Below are 15,964 nucleotides of genomic sequence, written 5' to 3' on the forward strand. Positions count from 1 at the left end.
CAAAGGAAGAAGGAAAGAAAGGGAACACTTGGAGCCACAGATGTAAAGTCAGGATTTAGTCCACGGGGTTGCTGTTTTGTTTTGGGGGTCCTGGCGGTAGCCAGGGGCCCTTGGAATGTCTGGAAGTCCGGCGGAAGTTACAGTTTATATGCAGGCCTTTGACTGTCAGACATGCTTGGCTCATTTTAGAGAACCACTTGCAAATCCCTGTCCACAGTACCCCACAAATAATAGAGGTCTATTGTTGGTAGGACTGTCAGCCTGCAGTCCTGCAATAATGGCATTTTCATGAAGGAAAATCACATTCCCACTGGGAGCCCAGCTGAGAACATGAAACCTACTATTGAGACATTCTGGTTAAAATGAAGCATTATCCAGTAAGATGTGCCTGTCCATGGGGGTCTTTGGCAAGCCAGGTGAGAGGGCTTTGCAGGTCCTGCTGGAAATGAGTGGGTAAAAAACATCCGTCCATTTTAGGATGATTAATCTCAATCGTGGGGCTGTTATGGAAGCCCTGGCCTCCCCTTCCAGGCAGGAGGTGAAAGTGGATAATTCATGTCCCAAAAGAAGGAGCAGAGGAAGACCAGTGTGTGGGTGGCTAAGTAAAAGACGGGTGGGGGGGGGGAGGCTGCCTTGTTAGATCCAGACTTGAAAACTCAGGGGAATGGCCACCCTCAGGGGCTCCTTCCTTTTAGGGCCTGGGGTGGGGGGGGCTTTTATAGGTGACAGCGGGTTGAGGTGGTTGGGCCCTCTTAATGCAGGTTCCTACCGTCTTTCAGGAGCCAAGAGATGCAGAGATAGCTGTGGGCAGGGGGCGCAGAGTGGGTCAGTCCTCCATCCTCAGATGCTTCACAGCCTTTTGTCCTCACTGCAGTAAAAAACACTTATTTTGCCAAATGTCAGATACACTCGGGAATATGGAGAATAGGGGCGCCTGGGTGGTTCAGTTGAGCATCCGACTCTTGATTTTAGCTCAGGTCATCATCCTAAGGTCACGGGATTGAGCCCTTGCTCAGCCCACTCAGCCAGAAGTCTTCTTCTCTCTCTCCCTCCCCCCCACATGCAGGTACGAGCTCTCTCTCTTTCAAATAAATAAATAAGAATCTTGAAAACAAACAAAAAGAATATAGAGAATAGTCTAAGCTATTGGTTCCTGAACATTGGAGTTGCTTAGGGATCGTTTGACAATCCCAGTGCAGAGGCATCCTCCCAGATAATTTAACTCCGGTCCCTGGGGTTGGAATGCAGTATCCGTAGTTTTGATGCTCCTGGCTAGTTCCCATGTACTGACAAGTCTGGGAACCTTTGGTATCCTTGTCACCTGGCTTCCACAAATCAACAGGTCACGCCAATCTTGTCCTCTTTGTGTCCTAGATCCTCAGTTTCCCATCAGCTTTGGATTATTTTAAGGCAAATACCAGACTTATGTGATTTTATCTTTAAATGCTTCAGTATGCATTAAGAACTTAAAAAAAAAATCCGTAAGCACAAAAACCTGATCACTCCAAAAAATTTAAGTGACTCCTTTCTATTATCTAATAGTTGATCTTTGCTCAGTTTAGCTTTTGAGACAATTATTTCTCTCCTTTATCTTTGATTTTCATTTGATCCAAAGGGATCAATAGTATTTGTGCCCCCCCCATTTCTGAAATAGTGTAGATGGTGAAAGGGGCATACAGTTGGCTTACCCTTGGTAACCCACCTCTTTTCCGTAGCATGACCTTGGGTTTAAATCCCCTCAAGTACAGCCTGGCCCACATCTGTGGGGACTGGGTCTGTCTTTGTCACCATTCTATCCTGACTAGCATAGAATGTGGCACACGGTAGTGACTCAGGATTCATTTAGGTCAGTTACCAGAGTGTGTGTTATTATTACCATTGCAGATCTGTTGGCTGTAGGTATCCAATACCACTTTATGAATCACATATGCATAAGTCTTCCACATCGTGGGAACCTGCATTAAGAGGACACAACCACCTTGGGATGCCTGGCTGGCTCAGTTGGTTGGACGACTGCCTTCGGCTCAGGTCATGATCCCAGAGTCCTGGGATCGAGTTCCGCATCGGGCTCCCAGTTCCACGGGGAGTCTGCTTCTCTCTCTGACCTTCTCCTCGCTCATGTTCTCTCTCACTGTCTGTCTCTCAAATAAATAAATAAAATCTTAAAAAAAAAAGTTATAAAAAAAAAGAGGACACAACCATCTCAACCCACTGTCACCTACAAGCCCCCCCTTTGAGGATCTGTGAACATTTTTTTTTTTTTAAAGATTTTATTTATTTATTTGACAGAGATCACAAGTAGGCAGAGAGGCAGGCAGAGAGAGAAGAGGAAGCAGGCTCCCTGCTGAGCAGAGAGCCCTATGTGGGGCTCAATTCCAGGACCCTGGGATCACAACCTGAGCTGAAGGCAGAGGCTTTAACCCACTGAGCCACCCAAGCACCCCAAGGATCTGTGAACATTTTAAAAAATAGTTTTCACTACAGCATCATGTGGGTTCCCCAAATGAGATGAAACAGCATTGCAGAGTTACATCTTAGTAGCAGAGAGTAAGGGCAACCCCAAGAGTTGAAATGTAAACATGCCATGTGAGCCTCATTTCAGCTGGGAGGTTTCTGCACTCTCTTGCTATTGAATTCTTTCAAAGGCATGTCCAGGTGCAGTAGAAACTGACTGGTCTGAAGCTGACCTTCTTTTATTCCCTTTACTCAGCCCCTAAGTGAAACACTTAGAAACAAAACAATAAAACGTCCAGGTTGCAGCTAAAATAGCCAGGGAAGAAAGTGAGATCTCATTGACACACCCATTTGTAATGGAATATTTTTTGATTTATCGCACTAATATATTTGTTACAGAAATTTGAAGAATATAGAATAAAAGTATGAAGAAATGAAAATCACCCATATCTCACCATCCAGAGGTAATTGCCATTGTCTACCAGAGACAATTGACCATTTTGGTGTGTTTCCTCCCAGTTTTTTTTTTTTTTCTTTTCTATGCCCGTATTTTCTATAGACTGTATCTTCTGATTTGACTGAAGTTATTGTTAACATCTTTATTTAAATGCATTTAGGACTTTATGCTTTTAAAAGCAACTTCTAATTTGTTTCCTCCTTTGTTTCTCCTTACAATTCTATAAAAGATACAGGGAAGATGTTATTCTCTTTACAAGTGAGAAATCAAGGTCCAGAAGGTTAAGTGATTTTTCTCAAGGTCACCCAAATGGCCCAAGACTGTCATTTGTAATCCAGGGCCTGATCCCAGTCCTCACTCTGTCTAGAGGCAGGACCCATCAGTGGGATAGCCCAAGGATTATTCATTTGTTGTTTTTAAAAAATTTTATTTATTTTAGAAAGAGTAAGCAGAGGAAGAGGAAGATCTTCTGCAGCAGTCACCATGCTGAGCACAGAGCCAACTCAGGACTCAATCCCAAGAGTCAGATCAGAGCCTGAGCTGAAACCCAGAGTCTGTTGCTTAACCAGAAGCCATGCAGGTGCCCCAGGCCTAAGATTATTGATGCTCATGGGACTGAGTATGACTCCTTTCCCCATTTCCAGAAGACTTATGTCGGTGGGGAAAGACCCCCACACCCCCGGTACGATCTAACTGTAGACGCAGGAGGGAGGGTAGAGGAGATGAAATGCCATTACTTGTGGGGCAATCCACACACATTTCAGATCATATACTTTGTAAGGCTCTTTTTGGATGTCCCATACATCATGAACTTTGACTTCCAAATCACCCACCATGCCCTCCTCTAAGAGAGGGAGCTGCCTGGCCATCCCCTCTGCTGCCTCAGCTGTCAGGCCTGGCCTGTGCCCCATCTCTACCATATGCATAGCCTGGGGTGGGGCCTGGCACAAGCATGCCCAGGCCACAGTAGATGACGATTATCACCTGCCATAAAAAGGTGAGTGAGAGCAATCACATGTTCTTGCTCAGGAACCTGGGCTTCTAAACATGAGGAAGATTTACTGGGGTCTGCGGAGGCAGAGAGCGGGACAGAGCCACGGCCAAAGCTGTGTGTAAGTGGTTTCACTTATTTGTGGGACATAAGGAATAACATGGAGGACATTAGGAGAAGGAGGGAAAAATGAAGAGGGGGCCTGGCGATTCACAGACCTGTGCTGCTGGGGCTAACAATACATTATATGTTAATAAAAAATTTTAAAAAGAAATTTAAAAAAAAATGAAGAGGGGGAATCAGAGGGGGAGACAAACCATGAGAGACTGTGGACTCTGAGAAACAAACTGGGTTTTAGAGGGGAGGGGGCGGAGGGATGGGTCGGCCCAGTGATGGGTATTAAGGAGGGCACGGATTGCAATGAGCATTGAGTGTTTTACGCAAACAATGAATCATGAATCATGGAACGCTACATCAAAAACTAATGATGTACTGTATGGTGACTACCATAACATAATAATAAAAAAGAAAAAAGACTCGCTTTTAGCCTTCTGGGGGAAAAAAAGCCACACATAAAATGAGATTATGAAGGAACAGAAAATGCAAATACATTGGCAGACAGAAAAGAACTATGTGGGTCACACAGTGAATCGAGTGCCAGAGAAGCGTTCCCTAGCCTGCTTGTTCTTTGGGTTTCTCAGGTCCAGCCCCTGTGTCTCTGACAGTGACTTGCCTCACCCAACCCTTCCCTGCAGGTAACTTGCATTGGTCTCTTTATCCTTCCTGCCCAACAAGGCAGTCTGTCCCACTGACTGCAGACCCATGGCCTGACACACTGGAAGAGACCTTCTGGGAGGCTTCCCTGGCCCTCCCTGTTTTGCAAATGGGAGAGGCAGAGAACTTGGCCCTGGCCAGCGGGTCTCCTGACTCCAATCCCAGTTCCCTGCTTCTTTGTCTCCAGGCCGCATGCTTTCTTGATCGCTCCTTGCATGTCAGACATATCATCAAGTTGGACGGCTGGGCTCATGCTTTTCATATCCATCTCCTCCCCTTCCTTTTGTTTTGTGTATTGCCAGACACTGAGTAGGTGCACCGTAAAAACTTATTAAATCGAATTGGGAGATACTCGAGGTTCAAGTCGGTGGTGGAGGTGGCCATTGGTCAGAGCTCCCCTGACTGAGGAGTAGCTGGGCATTTTGGGTAAGTTTGAGCCCGCCCCCCTTGGCTCCTCTGAGTTCACTAGGCTTTCAGGTTGGAGGAGCCTCTTTATACTGTGGATTTGCCACAGCAAACCCAAACAAAGAGGACGGTTTCTTCCGTCTCTAAAGGGTCGGAATCTGTTGCCAGCAGCTGTATCTCCAAGAGAGAGCAGGTGCAGAGAACATGTGCACATCTGACTGGACTGGACATCCGCTGGGCAAAAATGGACATGGTGCATTTACTGGTAGTTTGGATTCTCTGAATCGTTTTTTTTCAACAGCATAACCAGGATCTGACTTGAGCGGAGTAGGAGGGATGTTCCCTCCTACTCGTTTTGAATAGTTCAAAACGAAGTTGTGTAAGTCTTCATTCTTTAGCAAGTATTCATCGAGTGCCTGTTCTCTACTAGGCATTATTTGAGATGCTGGGAATATGGCAGGAGTCCAGACCTACAAAAATTTTTGCTTTCCTGGAGCTTACGTCTGTTGGCTTTGTGACGTCAGTTAGAGGAAATGGGGCAGGTCTTAGGCTGTCAGGGCTGCAAAAACACTACACCAGACTGTGTGTTTACAGGATGTAATTTTACAGTCTCACAGTCACGGAGGTTAGAAATCTGTGAGCAAGGTGTCTGCAGGGCTGTTCCCTTCTGAGGTCTCTTTTTTTGGCTTAGAAATGGCCATAGTCTGTCCTGGTGCCATCATGTTGTCTTTTCTCTGCTGTGTCTCATTCAGATTGCCTCTTCTCATAGAGACATCAGTCATATTGGGATATGGCCCGCCTTGGTGAGTCTGTGTTCAACCTAATTAGCTCTTTAAAGACACCGTCTGCAAATGAAGTCACATTCTGAGTGAGTCACATTTCATCATATAAACTATGGGAGGGACACGATTCAGCTCATAACATAACATAAGTAAAAAAGTGATATTGATGCACGATGACTCATTATAGTTAAACCATAAAGATTTGGTGTTGCTTTTCCAAATTGGGGAAGAGTTGCTTGTCCATGCATGATGGGGGCAGCCAGTGAGACTTGGAGGGAAGACTGGCTTCAGACAACACAGTGATCTGGGTCATGCACTTTTTCTTCAGTGAAGCCACCCAGGCTGCCCAAGAGGAGAACCACTGACCTGGACTGAACTAATATGAGAGTCTAAACAACTGAGAAAGAAGCCCAGACCTTTCGTAGGTATACATTTTTAGCATAGCTTGCTAGAAATAAGTGAGTCTGTTTTCATAAATGATGACTCAGGGAAAGGCTGCAATCTTTCCACGCGAGAGCATTAAAGCTGTTTGTTTTCCCCCTTAATCACCTCCTATTTTCCTAATGGGATTGGAGTCTGTATGGTTCCTGCTGTTTTATATACTTTGTTGCCGTGTGGCCGTTGGTTTCTCTTTTCCTTTATGCTTTTGTGGTTTTACTGAACAAACGACCTTCTGTGTCATAATGAGTTCCTGGATCTGGGCATGCTGAGTATAAATCTGCCAAATCTGGAACTGCTCTGGAAGATTCAGTCTGGCTTTTGACATAAGAAAAAGGTGCTGAAATTGTTGGTCAAGCACACAGGAGGAGGGCTCAGTCCTCTGGGGGCTTTGATGCAACAGATGCTGAGCCTAAGCAGTGGTGTCTGGGCTTGGTCCGTCTGTCAAATCGGAGAAACCATCCCATCTGCCAGTCTGACAACGGGGACTTCTCTCAGGGGCACTCGGGGACTGATTTGTTATGGAAGAGCTTTGCAAGCCACTGAGTCCCAAGGAGAGTTGGTAGAGCAATACGAAGGGTACAGAATCAAAGTCAGGGTTGTGTTTTTTTTCACCCCCAGAGCAGCCCATTGAAAAATGAAGTATTCAGATAAATAGGGGAAGAAGTTGGAGTGATTCAAGGCACGGGTAGGAAGAGAAGTTGTTTTTATAGTTATTTATTTATTTATTTATTTTGAGTAGGCTCCATGCCCAAGCTGGGGCTTGAACTCCCGACCCTGAGATTAAGAGTTGCACGCTTTACCAACCGAGCCAGCCAGATGCCTGGGTGGAGAAGTTGTTGTGATTTCTTTGCTCTTCTTTTTTATTGCCCTGAAAAAAACCTGTAGGAATTTCTGTTTTCATTGATGCATTCCCTCATTCTGTGTTTATTAATTTACTGAACATTTGTTGTGTAACAGGGGCTGGGGTATAATATGATTCCCTCCTTCAAAAAGCCTCTGTGAGGGAGGTGATGTCGCCAAGATGGTGGAGTAGGAGACCCCGTCCTCCACCCGTTCACAAAGTTCCACAATTAGACTGCTATCCATGAGCAGAAATAGCCTGTGCACACTCTGCAGTCCACTTAGGAAACCAGCAGCACAACACTTGAGAACAAAACACTTGAGAATAACCAAACAGAAAGGGAAGGAAGAATAGCCTCATTTTGCCTGCACCATCTTAACCCCCCGGGGCAGAATCCACTCCGTGCCATGAGAGAATCCCCACCCAGAAATAACTCCCCTCGCTGGAAAAGGGAGAGCAGGGTGTGTGACCAGCTTCCCCAGGCTTCTAGGGCACTGGCCACGGGATTCACTTTGGTTTCATTCCACGCAGAAATCAGCAGACCTGAGATGTGTAGAGACAGCTGGGAACAAGGAAAAGGAGCTAAGGCTGCCAATATCAGCCCCACAGCCCGAGAGACGGTGGTGCCCAGTGACCTGCTCTGTAGAGGACCCCAACAGCTTTCACTACTAAAGAAACCAACAGATTCCCTGCAGATTTACTGGCTTCCACCCCACAGGTATTTGTGTTTGCTAAAGTCAGCTGCTGAGTCCCTTCCAGTTCTCTACCTCTCCCCCCAGCCTCCCGTCCTCCAGAGCCTGGCATCTGTACCAGCAGTCAGCTTTAGCCTCTGTGTTGCCCATGTGGACAATGACAGCCTAGACCCCCATGGCTGACCTGTCTGTGTGTGTGTCCTTGGGGCTACACCTCCAGCTCTGCACCTGCATGCTACAGGCTGGACTGCCTTTATTGTTGTGTGTGAGCCTGTGACGAGACCATGCAGCCAAGAAAGCATGCTGACAGCCGAGGCCCCGGTAGCAGGTGCGTGCCCAGATGCAGCCCCATCTCCTGTTACTGGCCTGCACTGTGGGGCTTACCTGTAGCTAGTCGCCTCAGCTGTGCACTTGCATACCTCCTGTCTAACTCCTGGTACTGGTTTCCATTGCTGTGTGCCTGCGGTGGAACCGGACAGCCATAGGAGCAGAGCCAGTGCCACCCAGCTCCTTGTCAGCCTAAAACAGATCCTGACTCCTGTCACTGGCCTGCCCTACTGGGTTCCCCTGCAGCTAACCTCTTTTAGCTGTACACCTGTGCACAGCTGGCCTGATCTTCGTCCCCACCCTTCATTGCTGTGCCCATGCCCATGGTGAGAACCTCTAGCCACAGGAGTACATGCTGACAGACAGGGTCCTCGCAGCTGCTAGTGTGCCCACAGTGGACCCCAGTCCTTGCTGCTGGCCATGGCCCTGACCATAATGTGTGTGTGTCTCTGACCCTTGACATTAGGTAGGCACCTGCAGCTGGCTCCCACAGGTGAGTGTGCATACATTAGCATGCACAGCCACTGTCTCTGCCAGCCCTGGTCCCTACTTGCCGGACCTGGAGGCACTGACAAGGTCCCAGTAGCCATTGTAGCCACTGTGGACCCCCACACCACGTGCCAAACAACACATGTTTGTCAGTGTTGTGGATCCTAGTGACCCTAACCGACAACACAGCAGACTTATCTAGACCCAGAGATGCCACGTGCCCATCGGAAACGTTTTAGGATAGAAAATCAACATACAAAAATCAGTAGGATTTCTATACACTAATAATGAACTGTCTGAAAAAGAAACTAAAAATCCTGTTTATAATAGATCAAAAACAATAAAATCCTTAGGAATAAAATGACCAAGGAAGTAAATGATCTGTATCATGAAAACTATAAGACATTGATGAAAGAAATTGAAGACAAAAATAAAGGGAAGGTTATTCCAGATTCACAGTTTGAAAGACTTAATAATAAAATGCTCATACTATCCAAAACCATCTATAGAATCTGTGAAATCTCTATGAAATTTCCAATGGCATTTTTCTAATAAATAGAAAAATGATCCCAAAATTTATATGGAACACAGAAGAATCTGAAGAGCCAAAGCAATCTTGAGAAAGAAGAAAGTGGGAGGTATCACACTTCCTGATTCCAATCTATATTACAAAGCTGTAGGAATCAACACAGTAAGGTGCTGACATAAAAACAGACACAGAGGGGCGCCTGGGTGGCTCAGTGGATTAAGCCGCTGCCTTCGGCTCAGGTCATGATCTCAGTGTCCTGGGATCGAGCCCCGCATCGGGCTCTTTGCTCAGCGGGAGCCTGCTTCCTCCTCTCTCTCTGCCTGACTCTCCACCTACTTGTGATCTTTCTCTCTGTCAAATAAATTAATAAAATCTTTAAAAAAAAAAAAAAAAAAAAAAAAAAAAAAAAAAAAAAAAAAAAAAACAGACACAGAGACTGAAGGAAAGAATCGAGAGTCTAGAAATAGAGCCACACATATCTGGTCATCTAATCCAGGACAAGAAGGAGCCAAAAGTACTCAATGGGGGAATGATAGTCTTTTCAATAAATGATGTGTGTGAAGCTGAATATTAACATTCAAAAGAATGAAATTAGGCCTTTGTCTTATGTCACCCATAAATATTAACTCAAAATGGGTCAAGGACTTAAATATAAGACCTGAAACTTGTGTAACTCCTTGAAGAATACATAGGGAAAAAGCTTTGTAACATTGTCCTTGGGCAATGATTCTTTTGTGTACGTGTAATAGCAAAAGCATAAGCAACCAAAGCAAAAATCAGTAGAGACTATAGCAAATGCAGTAGCATAGCACAGGGAGCAATCAGCAAAATGAAAAGGCACCGATGGGTGTGGGAGAGGATATTCACAAACCATATATCTGATAAGGGGTTAATATCGCAAATATATAAAGAACTCATACAATTTAATAGCAAACAAAAGGTGCTCAATGTCACTCATCATCAGGGAAATGCAAATCAAACCCACAATGAACTGTCACCTCATGCCTGTTAGAATGGCTATTCTAACAAGAGATAAATTATTCTGAGGATGTTGACAGAAGGAAACCCTTGCACACTATTGGTGGGAATGTAAATTGGTGTAGCCACTATGGAAAACAGTACGGAGGTTCCTCAAAAAATAAAAACAGAGCTATAGTTTGGTCTCACAATCCCAATTCTGAATGTATATCCAAAGGAAAATCGAGAAGAGATATCTGTTCTCCCATGTTCATGTTCAGTGCATCATTATTCACAATAGCCAAGACGTGGAAACAATTGCCTATTGACAGAGGAGTGGATAAAGAACACGAGAGATTAAAAGAAAAAAGGAATAAAAAAAGAAAATGAGATATATATGTATATATGCACACATATACATTTATATATCTGAAATGTGATATACACATATACACACAATGGAATATTATTTGGCCACAAAAAAGAAGGAAATCCCTGTCATTTGTGATAATGGGACTAGACCTTGAGGATATTATGCACAGTGAAATAAGACAAGGAAAAAGAAAAACTTTATGATCCCACATATATGTAAAATCTAAAAATGTTGATCTCATAGAAACAGAGAGTAGGTTGATGGTTGTCAGGGACTGGAGGGTGGGGGGTCACTGGGAGATGTTGGTCAAAAGGTACAAACTAGGATGAACATATTTCAGGGATCTAATGTGCAACAGGCAACTACGGTTAACCCGTACTATACTGTATACCTGAAAGTTGGTATGAGAGTAAAAGTTAGATTTTATCAAACCACCACCACAATAAAATAGTAATTATGTGAGGTGAAGGATGTATTAAAAAACTTACTGGGGTAAACCTTTCTAACGTAGAAGGATATCAAGTAATTGCAATGTACATCTTAACACGGTATACATGTCAGATATCTCAATACAGTTAGAAAAAAAATTTTTTTTAATTATATAACAACCCCAAAAAGCCTGTTCTAGTCTAGGATAAAGAAGTAGACCCTAAGGAAGGATTAGGTTTACAAGGATTTTATTAGAGGAAATACCTCACTTTCTCAGGTACCACACTGAGCATTTTTTTTACTCCTGTTTCTTACTCAGAAGTCCCCACAGTGAGCCATGACGTCCTTTCATTCTGTGTCAGCTAATCTCTTATAACCGTTCCTTGAATTCTCCAAGTTCAAGGCTCTTCTCTCTTGCCTCAGTGGTTCAGTAGCTTCATAACTGGTTTCCCCACCTCTGATACCTTGCCTCCCACTTACTATTGAGTACCTGGGGTCCCAATACTCAGCCATCCTTGATTTGTTCTCTTTTCTCCTGCGATCCTGTTAGTCTCTAGGCTTTGCAGATTTACCTCAAATATGATAAACACCTGCCTTTTCATGTGTGATAAATCTGTTCCTTATCACTTCGTGCTCCGTTTCGCTTGGGAGAATTTTGTCTGGTCTCTTTGGCATTCCATCTTCATAGAAGTGGTTTAGAGTGGGTGTGTGCTGGGCCAGCTGTAGAACAAAGAACACAGACAAAGCCCTCGAGGACCAAGGAACGTGTCTAAATTTCAGCGAGCATAGTTAGGGCTTCACTATTAAAAAGTGGTTTTCATAAATGTTTTTGTCTTATTGCAAAAACAATACATCTTTGGTGCAGAAAAAATTTAAAATATCAACAGGAGAAAAAGAAGAAAATAAAAATGATGGGTAATGCCAGCATGCATATGTTTTGGTGTATCTCTCATTTATATATAATATGTATAATATACATAAATATATATGTACATGCATATGTATATGTATATTTTAGTAGGCTTGGATGTGTCCTATGCGTTTGTGCGTGTTCTACAAGTTAGGGTTGCATTTAGTTTAAAGTGACAGAAAGTCCAACCACAGTGTCTTAAATGAATGGGTGTTTATTTGTCTCACCTAGCATGAGGTCTTTAGAGAGGGGATAATTGCCAGGTTCAGTGGCTCATGGAGTCAGTGCTGGATTCTCAGCAATTCCCTTGACCACTTGTTTAAGACCTAATAATGGTTAAATGGCTGCAGTTCTAGCCATTTCCACTGCATTTACTGTGGGGAGAAGGTGGAAGGCAAAAGACAGCACCTGTAGACGTTTGGCCGTGTTTCGCCGGCCTGCACTGTGTCGCCGACCGCTCCTAGCTATAGGGGGACTGCGAAGATGAACGTTTAGCTTTTATGCCTTTACCGAAGGGCCGGCAAACAGGCGAACGGGAGAGGCCCGGAACTGGTGTTGGGTGGATTGAACTTCACTGTCTACCGCAGAGATGATGATGAGTTGCGTCTAGTTGTCTGTAGTTAGGATGGCTTTCTTAGGATAATTTCTAGACATAAAAAAATCTGTGGCTCAAAGATTACAACCTGAAAAAAATGTTTAAAGAATTACTTCTCAACTATGTTGATAGCAACAAGGATACATGGCTTTTATTATGTGTCAAACAAAGGTGACTTCCGGGCATAATCCAAAGTAGCTTCATTTTGTCCCTCATTGCCCCTTTAAACTTTATCGGGTAGGGGCAGGGGGATGAATCTCCCTTGCCTCTGATGAACATTTGGACAGGTTGCTGGCTTCTCAGCTCACTCTCAGGCAGCAGACAATCCAATGGTTATGTTAGTTGCAAACACATTCCAGAAATTAGGGCCATCTAGACCCCCAAATTAATCAAATCTCTGAATTTAATTAATATGGGAATGTGTGCTTCCCACAGCCGGACTCTCACTGTGGCTGAGCCCTTGCCAGAGCAGAGGCAAAGCCTCCTTCTTTTGTCTGCTCTTCTGTCTGTATCTTCTAACTGCTGTCACTGACCTCAGGTGTGCCAGGAAGGGCAGGGGAGGGGAGGAAGGGCAGGAGAGCTCTTCCTTGAACTGCTGTGTGTGCCACAGTCCCAGGCCTGGCAGGTATTCTTAGCTGACTCTTCTCACGGGTGCTCTAGGGAGTTGCCTGGGAATGCCTTCTCCAGAAAGCCCCACTACAGCTCACCTGATACAGACTATGTCACTTCTCCCCTTTTGTGCTGCTCTCATTCTGGTTTTGTGATGTTTCTCCACATTTCATCTTGCTCTTGGAGGGCTCACCCTCTCCCAGGCTTTAAGAGGGACCCAGCCTGGCTTTCCCTTGTGGTCCACGTCCCGTTTGTGTGAACCCTGGGGGTGCAGGCCGGTCCCAGCTGTATGCTGTCTGCCACTGCCACATGCTGCCCAGAGTTCTGTGCAGCACACAGTGTACCCCGAGGCCTGGGACAGTCTTCACTGTCCTTGTGTGGCCCCGTGGAAGCCCCCTTCCCAGGCTTGAGGTGGCAGAAAGCACTTTCTGTTCCCTTCACATGCAGCGTAGAGTGGGACTCAAAGTATCTTAATAGTTCTCTTGAAAATACTCACTTCACAGACTCCCCCCACCCCCCTTCTCTCAAAATTTTATCTTCCCAAAGCAGATAAAGGCCCCTGGGTGGGGAGCTCAAGAGTCATGAAACTGGTTCCTTGGCATTTCCTAATAAATTCTGCATTGGAGCCTTGTCTTCCTCTGTTTGGGCTGCCCCCCCCCACCCCGGAATATCATAGATTGAATGGTGTGTGGACAGCACAGATTTATGTGTCACTGTTCTGAAGGATGGGAAGTCCCACAGTCGAGGTGCCGGCAGATTTAGTATCTGGTGAGGAAGGCCTGCATTCTAGTTTATAGATGGCTGTCTTCTTTATGTGTTGTCCGTGGTGGAAGGGACATGGGAGGTCTCTGGGGTCTCTTTTATAAGGAAGCTAATCTCTTGTATGGGGGCTCTGCTCTCACGACCTAATCACTTCTCCAAGACCCCACTTCCAAACATCGTAGGATTATGGGTTAGGATATCAATATATGAGTTAGAGGGGGACACACACGTTCAGTCTGTAGCAGGGCTCTCCTACATTCACTGTGCTGAGGTCTGTGCTATCCGAGTCCCAGCTGGAACAGGCAGGAAGAATTCCAGGGGAGCAACAGATGAATGCAAGGCTGGGCAGCTGGTGAACCTCTCGCTAAGGGTTCCCTAAAGTTGAGACAGAGGAGGTTCTTGCTCTTTCTGGAACTGAAAAAATAGAAAGCCAGCAATTGTCCTGGTAGTCATTAAGAAGGTGTCACGATTTACGTAATCCAAATGGCTGGGAGAGCTGAGAACTGGGGAGTACAGGAGGTTAGGAAAATTGGTGTTGAGGAGGATAATGCTGGGAGCTGTCACTGGCTATTGAAACTTCACAGGGAAGGCCTTATGGAAGAGGCAGCTGGAATTGTTATGTTCACTCAGAGAATAGAGCATGATAGCTTCTCACACTTAAGGCTGTCCAAAATGTAAATGCAGTGGCTGCCCGGGGTCGCTCCTGCTGGAGGGGCTGTGGAACGCCTAGTGGCAGGTCTCTGCATCATAGAGATGTGATCTGGCCATGCGATCAGTGACCCTGGTGGAATTTGGAGAACTTGCTTCATAGGGGATGGAAATGCTGCCTGCAGGACTCTGTGGCTGACTTTGTGCTGGGGACCCTGGGGGAAGGACAGTCTTTGTGGTGGGGGGCTGAAATCGACTCTGTATGGTAACTCATGTCCTGTTCCCTTTCTAGAAATCCTGTCCTGTTCTCCCTCCATCCATGCAGCCTCTCCATCTTCAGAGCCTAGGCTCTGACCCCTTCCTCCACGAAGTCTTCCCAGTCACGTGCCCGGAAGCCATCTCTCCTTGAGGTCGTGCAGCAGCGTTCCTTGCTCACATTGTGGCCATGGACCCTGTGTGAGGGGATCTCTGCTAAGCCGTTTAGGAAGAGCTGACAATGCTCACATGAAAGGCAGGAGCCCAGGGCTGTCTCTTGAGATACACATTGTTAAGAAGCCTCCATGGGGCCAGGACCCTCTGCTATGGAATTTATCCTTGTTCGGTAATGGAGCCCAGTCTACTTTAGCTGGAAGACTACTGATCTTTCTTTTCAGTTCTTTGCCTTCAACAGATGTTAACTGAACACTATCTGTGTGCCAGGCCCATGACTAGACCCCAGAACACTTAGGAAGAGTCCAGTTTTCAGGGAAGCCTGGCTCATGTGTAGATGTAACCAGGGGGAGATTTCCATTCACTCTGTTCTAAAAGGCACTTTCTGGCAAGAGGAGTGCTCAGAGGCTCAAGTGGGACCGCTCTTCCCCAGGGGGTGGCTGTGGCAAGGAGAGTCTGTCAGCTGAAGCAAGAGAAGGCAGAGAAGGCAGGAAGCCTTGGGAATGGGTAGCAGACCAGGGAGGGCGTGAAAGTAGAGATTTTTGGCACTAGGAAGCTTTGAAGAGAAAGGCAGATGTGCAGAGAGGATTTTTACGAGCCTTTTCTGTGGATAGTGCATTGTAATTCTTACCTCCCCTCCCAGCAGTGTCCTTTAAGGAAAACATGGCAGATATGGAGAATGGCGAGGACTTGGTATGGCTGGGCTCAGAGTCCTTCAGGGCAGCTCTGGCATTACGGCTGAGGTTAAGCAGGTGGTCTGGGTAGCAGGTGACCACATCACAACCTGTGCTTCTCCCATTACCCTTTGCTTAGAATGTACTTTTAGCAAAATGTCTGCATCCCCAGTAATTTTATTTCACTCTTTAATCTTTTTAATATATTCCATTAGCTGATATTATTTACCCTTTTGCTTTTTTAGCTGCAGTTTTGATTGTAGCACTATTCTTTTATGATGTAATCTTACGGTTTATCTTGGCTGTCTTTTATCGTTCTCACATTTTAAGTTCGTGTGGTTAAACGCTTCAAATTTATTTCCCAGCATTTTTCAATTTTGCTGGTATTCACGTTAG

Source organism: Mustela lutreola, chromosome 3, assembly GCF_030435805.1.
Source record: "Mustela lutreola isolate mMusLut2 chromosome 3, mMusLut2.pri, whole genome shotgun sequence".
Taxonomy (NCBI): domain Eukaryota; kingdom Metazoa; phylum Chordata; class Mammalia; order Carnivora; family Mustelidae; genus Mustela; species Mustela lutreola.